The following is a 12551-nucleotide window of genomic DNA, read 5'->3' on the forward strand; positions in this document are numbered from 1 at the left end:
GATTCATTAAATTTTTTGGCTGAAAGACAATATTAAAGATGCCTATTTTGAGGATGCCTGCATGGCTCAGTGATTGAGCATCTGCCTTTAGCTCAGGGCATGATCCCATGTCCTGGGATCAAGTCCCACATTGGGCTCCCCACAGGGAGCCTGCTTCTCCCTCTGCCTATGTCTCTGCCTCTCTATGTCTTATATAAAATCTTAATTTAAAAAAGGATACCTATTTTCCATTAAAGTGATTTATATATAGTTGGGGAGATGAGGAAAGAAATTGAAATCCAAAGGAATAAGCCCACTCATAAATATAGAGTTAGTTTATTTTATTATTAAGAAACAAGGAGATCCCTGGCTGGCTCGGCTATTTGGCCCCTGCCTTCCACCCGGGTCGTGATCCTGGAGTCCCGGGATCAAGTCCCGCATCAGGCTCCTTGCATGGAGCCTACTTCTCCCTCTGCCTGTGTCTCTGCCTCTCTCTCTGTCTCTCATGAATAAATAAAATATTTAAAAAAGTAAAGGAACAACAAAATACCGCATACCATACAGGTAACCAGCAACTGGCTATAAATTTCTGTGAGGATTTTTAATTCTATTATATGGAATTGGAATTAGAGCTACAGTTGTTATGAATCATCCTACTGTTAGTAAATGGCAGAAACTCTATTTTTATCAGTAGTTAACTGAGCTTGCTCTGATGTTCTGTTACACTTAATTCTGTATCAAGCTTATTATGATAGTCTATTCTTCATAATTTTCACAGTACCTCTTCCTGTGGTTGCCATGGCACTGGATATAGCACATACGATGATTCATATCCTTTAGCATTCCTCAGTAAAGATCAATTTCCCACATTATTCAATGCATTTCATGTCAAAACCCCATAAGCTTTCTTTTTTTGGAAATTTTAAAATTTAGTTATAAAATTACATATGGAGGTGCTAAAAGGCAAAAATAGCCAAGATACTTTTGAAGAGCAAATTTGGATAATTTACCAGACTAAGACTTCCCATAAACTAATAGTAAAGACAATGTGGCATTGCATTTGGTAGTCAAATAGACCAATGGTAAGAGAATCCAGAAACAATTACCTGTAGATTCTCGAGTTAGGACAAAGGTGGCAATGTAGGTTGCAGGAGAAAAGTGGTACTTCAATAAATGTCTCTGGCTCAGTTGTCCACAGGTAAAACAAAAAATGAAAACTCCAATTACTGCATACTGTTCACAGTTCCACCTAAATCTGTAATAGAAGAAAATGTGTTGCATAAGTACAGATCAGGCAAGAAGAAAGCCTGGAAATACCTAAGCATCCAACTCAATAGATTAGAATAAAAACATTGTGAACTAAAAACCAAGAAAGTAAAAACAGAAGTGATAAAAAAGAAGATGAAAAATAGAGGAGAAAAAACAAAATAGGAACAACAGAACAACATTTTTTTATGAAAAAGATCATTAATCCCGTGGCAATACAAAGAAAAAGAAGGCATAAATATCCATAATAAGCAGTGAAAGGAAACAGCATCATTTCAGAATCTACAGATAATTTAAAAATCTTAAAAAGATTTCAGTACAACTAAATAAATAAAAAATAATGCCAATTCCACAATATCTATTCCAGTAAAGAGAAGATCAAAGATCTCTGATATATTTTATGAGGCTAACATGACTATGATGCTAAAGTGAGACAGAGACATAAGAAAAAAATAATTGGTGATCAGTATTTCTCCTGAACATAGACCATAGCCATCCTTAACAGAATATTTGCAAATCAAATTTAGCAATATTTTAAAAGGAAAGTCCATCCTGGCCACGTAGAGTTTAAGAATGCAAGGTTGGTCCAATATATGAAATCAATTGGTGTACTTCATCATATGCATAGCCTGAAAAAAATAGTAACCATATGATCATTTCAATAGATGCAGGAAAATCATTTGACAGAAATTCCACATCTATTTAGAATAAAAATTCAGCAAGCTAGAAATAAAAGCCAGCTTCCTCATATTGTTACAAGGCATCTTTAAAAAAAAAATCTGGTCATCATATTTAATGATGAGACTAAATGCTTGACCCCAAGCATTTTTTTTTTTTTTTTGGCAAAAAGTCTAAGATGTATGCTTTGTTCTTCCTTTTTTTTTTTTTCTTTTTGCTTTGTTCTTCCTAATGAACATTGTGCTGGTGACCTTAGCCACTGCCGTAGGGAAAACAAAAAGGGAAGGTTGTGTGTGGAGTGGGGGGAGGTAGGGATGGGAAGTGCATACATTTGGGAAAAGAAGAAATAAAATTGTCTCTATTTGCAGACAACATGGTCTTCTACATAGAAGATCTCAAAAACTATAAAAAACCTAATAGACTTAATAAATGGCCTTTCCTGGGAATTTAAGAAACAAGCAAAGGGGGAAAAAAAAGGCAAACAAAGAAACAGACTCTTAACTGTTAAGGAACAAACTGATGATTACCAAAGGGGAGGAGGGAGAATGGGTTAAATAGGTGGTAGAGATTAAGGAGGGCACTTGTGAGAGCACTGAGTAATGTATGGAAGTGTTTAATCACTATATTGTGAACCCAAAACTAATATTACATTGTATGTTAACTAACTGGAATTAATAAAAACTTTTTAAAAAGTGGCTCTTCCAAGAGATAGAAATAAATGGAGAGATACACTGTGTTTATGGATGGAAAGATTAGGTGTTAAGATATTAATTCCCCTCAAATTGTTATGTATATTATCTAATCACCCACAAAAAATTTCCACCAGGCTTTTTGTAGAAACTGACAAGCTGATTCAAAAAGTTATATGGAAATGCAAACAGGATAGTTATCCAATAAGGAAGTGTAGTCATGTACAGTCTATGAAAACTCAAATTCTCTTCTTATTACTCATAAAATTCTTTTTATGTCTTTGCAGATGAATCATTGGCATACTTCCCCACATTGATTCATAAGTTCATATTTGAGAGGTCATTTTTGTTTTCTCATTACCAGCTCTATATCATGTTGACCCACAAGGCATAGCCAATGTCAACATCATTTCTATTTGTGTAGTTATAACTAAGAATTTCATCTTCCATTTGTGCCAGTGAAAGACTTGATGTTTAAGTCCTTATCTGCAGTAGCCCTAGAAGAACCCATACAATCATCTTAATGAACCTTAATGAAGTTCATTAAGATGATTGAGGTCCATTATATTGTGATTGGGGATTCTACATTCTAATGGCTCATGCTTTAAATGGTTTAGGGAGGTTTTGATACATTCCTGCCACAGGGAAATAATGTATTTCTGAGTTGACACTGAAAGATAACAGAATTCTCCAGGAATTTATTCAGTTACTGTCCAGCACTTACTCGTGCAAATCTGGATTTGTGAGAGATCGCAGGTAATCCTCAAGATGATTACCTGAAATCTTCTCCAATTTCCTGTACTTGTCTCACACCACCAGCGATTTCATAATTTTGTTGATAATAGACTGCATGCCTGTCATGACTTACCTCTTCACTGCATTGATGCATGCCATGTCACCACACCCTTTTGGAATCTTTTCACCAGACTAAATAAGACAGCATCTTTATACAAAGACTGATACCAATATTTTAAAGCTGGAAAGCTGTTTTGAAGCACACATTTTTCTATCATCAAAACAAAAGAACTGTTTTAAACTACTCTCCTATATACCTAAAAGAAAATCAAAATATCCAACAAAATATCCAAAAATCAAATAACTAAACAAAAGAGCTACTTGGCTTTCATTCATCAGAAATTATAACTCAAACCCAGGTATTCTGATTTCAGAGTCTACACTTATAACCACTGTATTGTGCTGCCTCCTCCTGCTTTGCTCTCCCTTCTAAACTATTCTTTGAGCTAGTTCATGATTTGTGATGACTGCACAAAGGCAACATTTAGTCTTCTATTTAACCAAACTTCATTTTTGAAAAAAAAAATCTGCACTAAAAAAAATGTTTTTAAATCACTATTTTAAACAATTCAAATTTTATCTTAATCCTTAAGTTTGGATGTTCAAAAGGACCTATTCTACATCCTGGCAATGAGAGCTGGTTGGAAACACATAAACATGGAAATCAGGCTGGATTTTTTTTTAAGATTTTATTTATTTATTCATGAGAGACACAGAGAGAGAGGCAGAGACACAGGCAGAGGGAGAAGCAGGATCCATTCAGGGAGCCTGATGTAGGACTCGATTCTGGGACTCCAGGATCAGGCCCTGGGCCAAAGGCAAGTGCCAAACTGCTGAGCCACCCAGGGATCCCCAGGCTGGATTTTTAAATAAGCTAAGAGAATCAGTGCATAAAGAACATTAAGGAGGCCATTGATGCTACATATTCAGTGAACCCCCTAAGCTTGGGCTTCTAAGACTAGACCATCTAGAGGTATAGTTCCTTGGGAGGTATATCTTTATTAATGATACTCTTTTTGTTGCAGGTAGTGCCAAAAAATTACCAGCAGACTCTGGCTATGGATTTTGTTGAGATGACCAAAAGGAAGCATGATCTAATGTCTCATATTGCTTTGCGGTTCCTTATCTAAGGAAATCCTTGGTGAGCTCCTGGATATGGCTCTCTGAAGAAGGTCACACCATCTATAATTATACCTGGGAAAGGTAAGCCAACCCAGTCATTGGAGGGACCATATGGCCATATGATGGCAAAATATGATAATATATTGTAAAGCTCTCATACTATACACAAAGTGGTATATTACTTGCAGGTAGATTAGAACAAACTAAAAGTATATCATGGAAATGTTAAATAAACCACTAAAAAATTATAGCTAATAATTCAAAAAAAGGATAAAAAGAAATCATAACAAATATACAGTTAATGCAACAGAAAGCAGAAAAAGAAAAAGATAAAAAAGAATAGGAAGGGCAAATAGAAAACAAAATTAAGGTGATAGGCTTAATCTAACAATATAAATGATCACATTAAATATAAATGATCTAAACACTAATTAAAAGAATAGGTTGTCTTATTGGACAAAAAGGCACAGCCCAACTTTATGCTGTTTACAGGAAAAACACTTTAAATATAAAGATACAAATAGGTTAAAAGAACCAAAAAAGATACCAGGCTAACACAATTTAAAAATTAAACTGAAGGAACTATGTTAATATTAGATAAATTATACTTCAGAACTAAGAATAATTACAAGGAATAAAGAAAAACATTTCATAATAGTAAAGGGTCAGTTTATTAAGAGGATGTAATCCTAAAAGTTTATACACCCAATAGCTGAACTTCAAAATGCATGAAGCAAAAACTGATAGAATTACAAGGAAAACTAGACAAATTCACAATTGTAGTTGGAAATTTCTGCCCTCTTTCAATAATTAATTGAACAAGGACTGTACTGTACTGAGTACAGCACATAAGCAATCAAAAGGATACAGTAGATACTTGAACATCATCACTACCAATCAACTTGACCTGTTTAGCATTTGTAGAACATTCCACCCAATAGACAACAGAATACATTCTTTTTAAGTGCATGCAAAACATTTACTAAGGAAGGTCATATTCAGAGGTCATAAAACAACTCTTAATTTAAAAGTTGAAGTATGTTTCTGACCACAACAACATTAAGTTAGATATCAATAAAAAAGTATCTGGACAATCCCCCAATAAATACATCCTTCTAAATAATCCACTGGTTGAAAAAAAATCAAAAGGTAAATAAAGTATTATGAACTGAATGAAAATGAAAATATATCTAAATTTGTGGGATGCCCCTAACGCAGTACTTAGAGGGAAATATAAAGCACTAAATATGTTTATTAGTAAAGATGAAAGGTCATAAATCAATGACTCACTTTCCATCTTCAGAAACTAGAAAAAGGAAAAAATGAAACCCATGGTAAACAGAAGAAAGGAAATAATTGTTCAGAGAAGAAATCAAATGAAAAAAAAAATAGAGAAAATACCACTGACCCTTGAACATCATGGGGGTTAGAGGTGCCAACCCCCCATACAATTGAGAATCTGCATATAACTTAACTCCCTAAAAAATTAACTACTGATAGCCTACTGTTGACTGAAAGCCTTACCGATAACACAGTCAATTAATACATATTTTAACACATATTTTGTATATGTATTATATACTGTATTTTCTAATAAGTAGATTATGGGAAAAAATATTAAGAAAATCATAAGGAACAGAAAATATCATTTTAGTGCCGTCTGCATTTATTGAAAAAAAAAAAGTGTGTATAAGGAGACCCATGCAGTTCAAATCCATATTGTTAAAGAATCACCCATAGGGGCACCTGCGTGGCTCAGTCAGTTAAGTCTACCTTTGTTACAGGTCATGATCTAAGGGTCCTGGGATCAAGTCCTGCATCAGGCTCACTGCTCAGGGAGGAGCCTGCTTTTTCCTTTCCCTCTCCCACTCCCCGTGTTTGTGCGTACTCTCTCTGTGTTAAATAAATAAAATCTTAAAAAAAAAAAAAAACAAAAAAAAAAAAAACAAAGATCACCTGTAAAGGAAAGCAAAAGCTGGCTTTTTCAGAAGATTGATGTGAGTCACAGTCTCATCAGGATAAAAGAAAGAAGACAAGTCAGAATCAGAAATGAGAGAAATGACATAACTACAGATTTTGCAGACATCCAAATAATAATTAAATATTATGAACATCTTAATGCCAGGAAACTTGATAACTTCGATAAAATGGACAATTGCCAGGAAAGATCAAAATACAAAAATCAATTGCACATCTACATGCTAACAACAATCAGAAACTGAAATTAAAAGAACAGTACTAATAATATTAAAATATGAAATATAGATAATGTCTAATAAAATACATGGAAAACCTATACACCAAACACTGTAGAACATTGCTGAGAGAAAGAAAAAGAACCAAAATACATGGAAAAATGTATCTGGTTGGTTGGGCAGAAGATTCAAGATACCGGTTCTCCCCAAATTGGTCTATACATTTGACATAATCTCTGTCAAATTCTTAGTAGGCAATTTTTGTTTGTTTTTATTGAATTTGACAGGCTGATTCCAAAATTCATGGAAATATGAGAAAACCAAAATAGCCAAAAAAATATTTAAAAGGAAATATAAATTTGGAGAGCTTACTACACAATTTCAATACTTCCTGTAAAGTTGACCATGGTACTAGTTTAAAGTTAGTAAGATATATATGACCCCATTTATATGAGTCCTGAAATAGCCTAAATTAATCTATGGTATAAGAAATCAGAATTGTACACCTGAAACTTACATAGTATTGTATGTTAACTATACCAGAATTTAAAAAATAAAAAGACACAATAGTGGTTGCCTCAGTGAGTGGATTAACTGGGAAAGAAACATGGAGGAAATTTTTCATCTGATGAAAATGTTCTATATGCTATTGTGTATATGCATTTCTTAAAACTCATCAACATGCTTAATTTTTTGCACTTCACTATGTTGCTTATACCACAATGAAACAAACAAGACAACAAAATATCACATTGTAATTTTATTTTAAATGTAGCATTAGAAATGAAAAGTATTTCAGTCAGTAAGAGAACAGAATATGAAGGTGCAACCTACTTTGTATTTTTTAGTAGTAGTTAATAGTGTACTGAGGTTCTGGTCTCTTGGAAAAGGATCTTCATATTATTAATTACAGTTACGAATCAATGACAGTATTTAGAAAACCTGCTTTAATATCTGTTTTTGTTGGATATTCCCATATTCCTCCTTTTTAGCATTTCCACTTACATAGGTAAACTTACAATCTCCTTTCCATTGGTTTCTATCAGAGGTTTCTTGGATTATATAAGATTACAAAACAAACAAACAAAAAAGGCTATGATTGTGTTCTCTCAAGAATTTCAGACCTACCTGAGTTGGCTAGACTGGACCAGCACTCTCCACAGTGAAACCCACAAGATTGAAACCCATGACCAGTGGGCCTAAGTGTCTGTTCTGGGTGGAAGAAGAGGAAGATGATGAGGAGGACAAGAAACTCTTATTATTCTCAACACAAGTAATTTTATGCTGGAAACCATCTGTGACCAACCATCTGTGACCACCAACTGACATCTAGGAAGAGTGCTTCTATCTTCAACCAGGCCTTCGAGGAAAGGGAATCTAATGATGGGTTTGACACAGAGGAGTATCTACCTTGCAAGCTGAGCAGGTTGAAAATGAATGTGGCTTCTCTGGGTGCAATTCACAAATGTTATAACTGGAGAATTCAGGGGCAGGGCTCCAGATGCAGTAGTCTGGAGCCAGAGATGATGCCATTGATAAAGGTGGGCAGGTTTGCCTATTCCCGGCATCACTCAGGAGGCAGCAAGGGGTTCCCTGGGGGCAAGAGGGGCAGTGGGGCCAGAACAGACCCAATAGCAGCAGCAGAGGGGCAAGGCCAGTCAAAAAAGAACGCTGCCACCAGTATGTGGACCATGGGCCTTTGTGCAGCCCTGCAGCTCAACTTAGGGAGAACCTCAAACTCATGAGCCTTTCTCTTGGCCCCCAGCTTTATGGAAGCACCAAATACATTACTGATCCCAGAGAATGGCTTGTCATTTTCCAGTGTGAAAGTACACGAGAAATACCCAGGAAAATGTACATCAGCCCCCCACAGAAAGTGGAGGCAGGCCCATAGAGTGGATGGCATAAAGTTTTTCTCCTTCTGCTTCCACTGACAATGAATGAAGAACAAGATCTTGAAAAATAACATGCTACAGCCATGTCTGTGTACAAAGGCCATCTCTTCCCACCAACAAAGGGGCTGCAGCCATGTCATTTGACTGTGGTCAAGCCTGACCACTGGTGCAGTTGGTAGTCAGAGAGGGGAAGAACAGCTCATTTCACTCTTCCCTTTTTGTTTAACAGTTTTGAAGTGGTGTGAAGTTATTACTGTCGATATGACAACACAGTCATTGTGCATGCTGCTAGACATTCTTACCAGGTCAAAGTCTGTTGCATAATTGTTCACATTTATGATTTTAATGTGCTGATCACATTAAGGATCAAATTTAAATGTATATTTGGAACCTAATGAAATGGAGCAATTGGAAATATGATGTTCTGCACTTAACCTGGAGAGAGAAAATGTTTGTTTCCTTTTGAAATTTCTACATTCCTGACCTTCCTGTGACACCTTAACGACATGCTCTCAGGCACACTTACTGGTATGTGAGACACTCACAAATAGATCAGGGTGTGTGTGTGTGTGTGTTGTTTGGTGAGGTTAGGTGTGTTATGATAATTAGTGATGACAAAAACATTCCTATTCCTTCCTACCAGCTGGGTTATTTTTCCCTCTCTCTGCTGATTTTTTCCTTTCCTACTCATTCCCCAGCCTTTCCCCATTCTTGCCCTTATTTTTCTGTAGGTGCTGTGTGACTGACCTATGAGCCACCCCATCACTGAAGGCTGTGGGATCCCTTTGCCTTGGAATGATATCAAGTCAAGCATGAAAAAGTAGGGCCTCCTTTCCCTAGATATCCACCCAGCAGGGAGAATTCATTTTTTAGTTCAAAGCCTGTTTTGAGACCAGTGAGTCCCCCAGACTCAGCAAATCCATAAACAGCACTTACTTTGTTCCTTGGGGCTGTCATATCCATCCTATAGTCCACCTCGGCATAACCCCCAAACATCTGTCACGTTCAAGCTCACCCAGTTCTGTATACACTGGACTAGGGGGTCAGTTTCTCTAACATTCAAAATGCCACTGTTTTCTGGAGAAGTCATTCTTGGGGCACCTCGTGGTCAGTTAGGCGTCTGCCTTCAGCTCAGGTCATGATCCCGGGGTCCTGGGATCCAGCCGCATGTTGGGCTCCCTGCTCAGCGGGGAGCCTGGTTCTCCCTCTCCCTCTGCCTGACACTCTACTTGTGCCTTCTCTCTCTCTGCCAAAAAAAAAAAAAAAAACTTAAAAAAGTCATTCTCACACACTTTCAGAGTGGGGCTGTCTTCTGCTGGTTGGGACATGATGGGAGAAGGTGACCCAGAACATGCATCAGTTTTTATCTCTCACTTTGAATCCAGCTATCATCCACTGGCTGGAGAGTGGTCCTACTTAAAGATGATATGAGGCTTCTTTCCCAAGCCTGATAAAAATAGATGCTCCTTCAACTCTCAGGTTTGCTAAGACTTTAACCCTGCTCTGGCTTCCTCCTATCTCCCACTCATTAAAGCACAGCTGGTGGTTCTGTGTTTCTATTGCTTTAGAGCTTGTATGGGGAGAAGAAAGGGAAGTGGTGGCCTGCTGTATATTTTCTTTAAGGGCCTGCTATGTGAGGAGCAGTGCTCATTGTCCCAGCCCCCATCAGGAATGTAAGAGGGACTTGGGGACAGGTAGAAGTGATTGTCTATCAAAGTAGTTAGGGTCATAGAGAATTCTTGCTCTTCAAAACTCAGAACCCCAAGGTCACCAAACTCTAATTCCATTTTTATGATATGTGAAGTTTCTTGTCTCTTGCTATAATCATGGAGGCTCAGTGGGAAATTCTGGCCCTATGATGCCTGTGTGAGCTCAACCATTCTAACCCACAGTGGTATAAAGTTCCAAATAATTATGGAATAGGAATTTCTGGTAAGGGGCATGGTATTAGTGGCTTTTCTCATTTTTTAAAGCCTCTGAATATTTTTGTTTTTGTAAGGACAATATTATAATAAACATTTAAAGAGAATAATCTCTGGGAGATAAAAGGGGCAACTCAAGATGGTAGTGGGGTGTAATGCTACTGTCATTGGCCATCCTTATCTTTCATCAGCTTCAAGAATTCAAAGCCAGCTCTCAAAAAGAGATAAAACTGACCTCCTCTTTTTTCTCTAAGCCTCAGTCCTTGGGACACTCTAAACTTCCCCCAAATGCAGCAGAGACCAAAGATACCATTCTCCTTTTAGAAGAAACAAATATATTTGAGAATACTCTGATTATGAGAAGCTGTGCCTCACCTCTTCAGAGAATCGCTGTGATGAGAGAATCAATTAATTTTCTCTAATTGTATGGAAACATTTTCTTGAGAGAAATTTTGCTAGCATCAAGGGATGGAGGAGAAATTTTATGGTTGACCATTAGGAACACACACACCCAGAGAGAAGAATGAGGATGGCCTTTTGGACTTGGTGCCCTTGGTGCAGGGTCCCTGAGGAGCATCAATCACAGTTTCTCATTCTGGAGCCTCACATTTTTCCTGGGTTTTATGATTCTGACTGTGCCTGCCTATTGTTTTTAGGGTACTCGGCAACTTCAGAATCTACTTGAGGGGTGCCTGGGAAGCTTAGTCAGTCATGCAGCCAACTCTTGATTTCAGCTCAGGTCATGATCTGGGGTTCTGGGATCAAGCCCCATGTCAGGATCCACGCTCAGCAGGGGATCTGCTTGAAGATTCTTACTCTCCCTTTGCTGCTCCCCCCACTTGCACTCTCTCTCTCTAATAAATAAATAAATCTAAAAAAATTCCACTTGGTGTCAAGAAGTGGTCCTCAGCCCTTTCATTTTCTCAGGGATATAGGGAGCATTGTAATCACTGGAAATATACTTTTGAACTAAACTTGGGCCTTCAGTTCCACCTTAGATGGACTTCCTTTCCTTGCATTAATTCTGCATATAATTCTGGGTCCCCCCCCCCCCTTAAAATCTGGCCAATGATTGACTTGTTCTGAGTCTCAATATCCCTTTTACCCAGAGAAGCAACTCTGATTTCTTTTCTTCTTCTTCTTCTTCTTCTTCTTCTTCTTCTTCTTCTTCTTCTTCTTCTTCTTCTTCTTCTTTTTAAGATTTTATTTATTTATTCATGAGAGACACACACAGAGAGAGGCAGAGACACAGGCAGAGGGAGAAGCAGGCTCCATGCAGGAAGCCCGATGTGGGACTCGATTGGGTCTCCAGGATCACGCCCTGGACTGAAGGCGGCGCTAAACTGCTGAGCCACCGGGGCTGCCTGCAGCTCTGATTTCTAGTAGATATGGACTCTGCATAGAAGCTGCAGTGTTTTGGTTTTGTTCCATGGATCTTTTTGTCTCTTCTGTCCAGTGGATGAAGCCACTGGAACACACACTTATTCCTATTTTCTGAGTACTCTTTGGTGGATCCTATGGTGGATAGTAGGATGAGTTGTTCCTAGGAGTCTAACTGGCTGTCCTGAGCAGAGGAAGGACTCCCTGGAGTGGATGGTCTCCCATCCTACATTCCCTATTTGATCTTCTCAAGCCAAAGATCTCCTAGCATTCTCAGGGTCTTTTAAGTTGGTGAAAGATTCTTGTCTTGTTTCCTCTCTTACTCAGCCTGAGCCCATCAGCCTGTTAACAAAATTTTAGGGAGATGACCTCATGGCCATCTGGCCTCTTTATCCACAGGTAAGCATGAAGGAAAGGAGCTATTCAGGCCAGGGATTGAATCTTTCTTCTCTTTGATGTGCTTGAGGGTTTCCTCCAAGGGGCTTTTTATAGCCTCAAAGGAATTAGTTTTTGAAATATGAATGGCTGAAGAGGGGAAAGGTGTATTCATAAATGTGGAATCAAGGTCAGGAGTTATGGTTTAAAGACAAAGAGGGTCTAGCTGGGAACTAGGGTCTAGTATCTGAGTGT

This window comes from Vulpes vulpes, chromosome 4, assembly GCF_048418805.1.
Source record: "Vulpes vulpes isolate BD-2025 chromosome 4, VulVul3, whole genome shotgun sequence".
In the NCBI taxonomy this organism is placed as follows: domain Eukaryota; kingdom Metazoa; phylum Chordata; class Mammalia; order Carnivora; family Canidae; genus Vulpes; species Vulpes vulpes.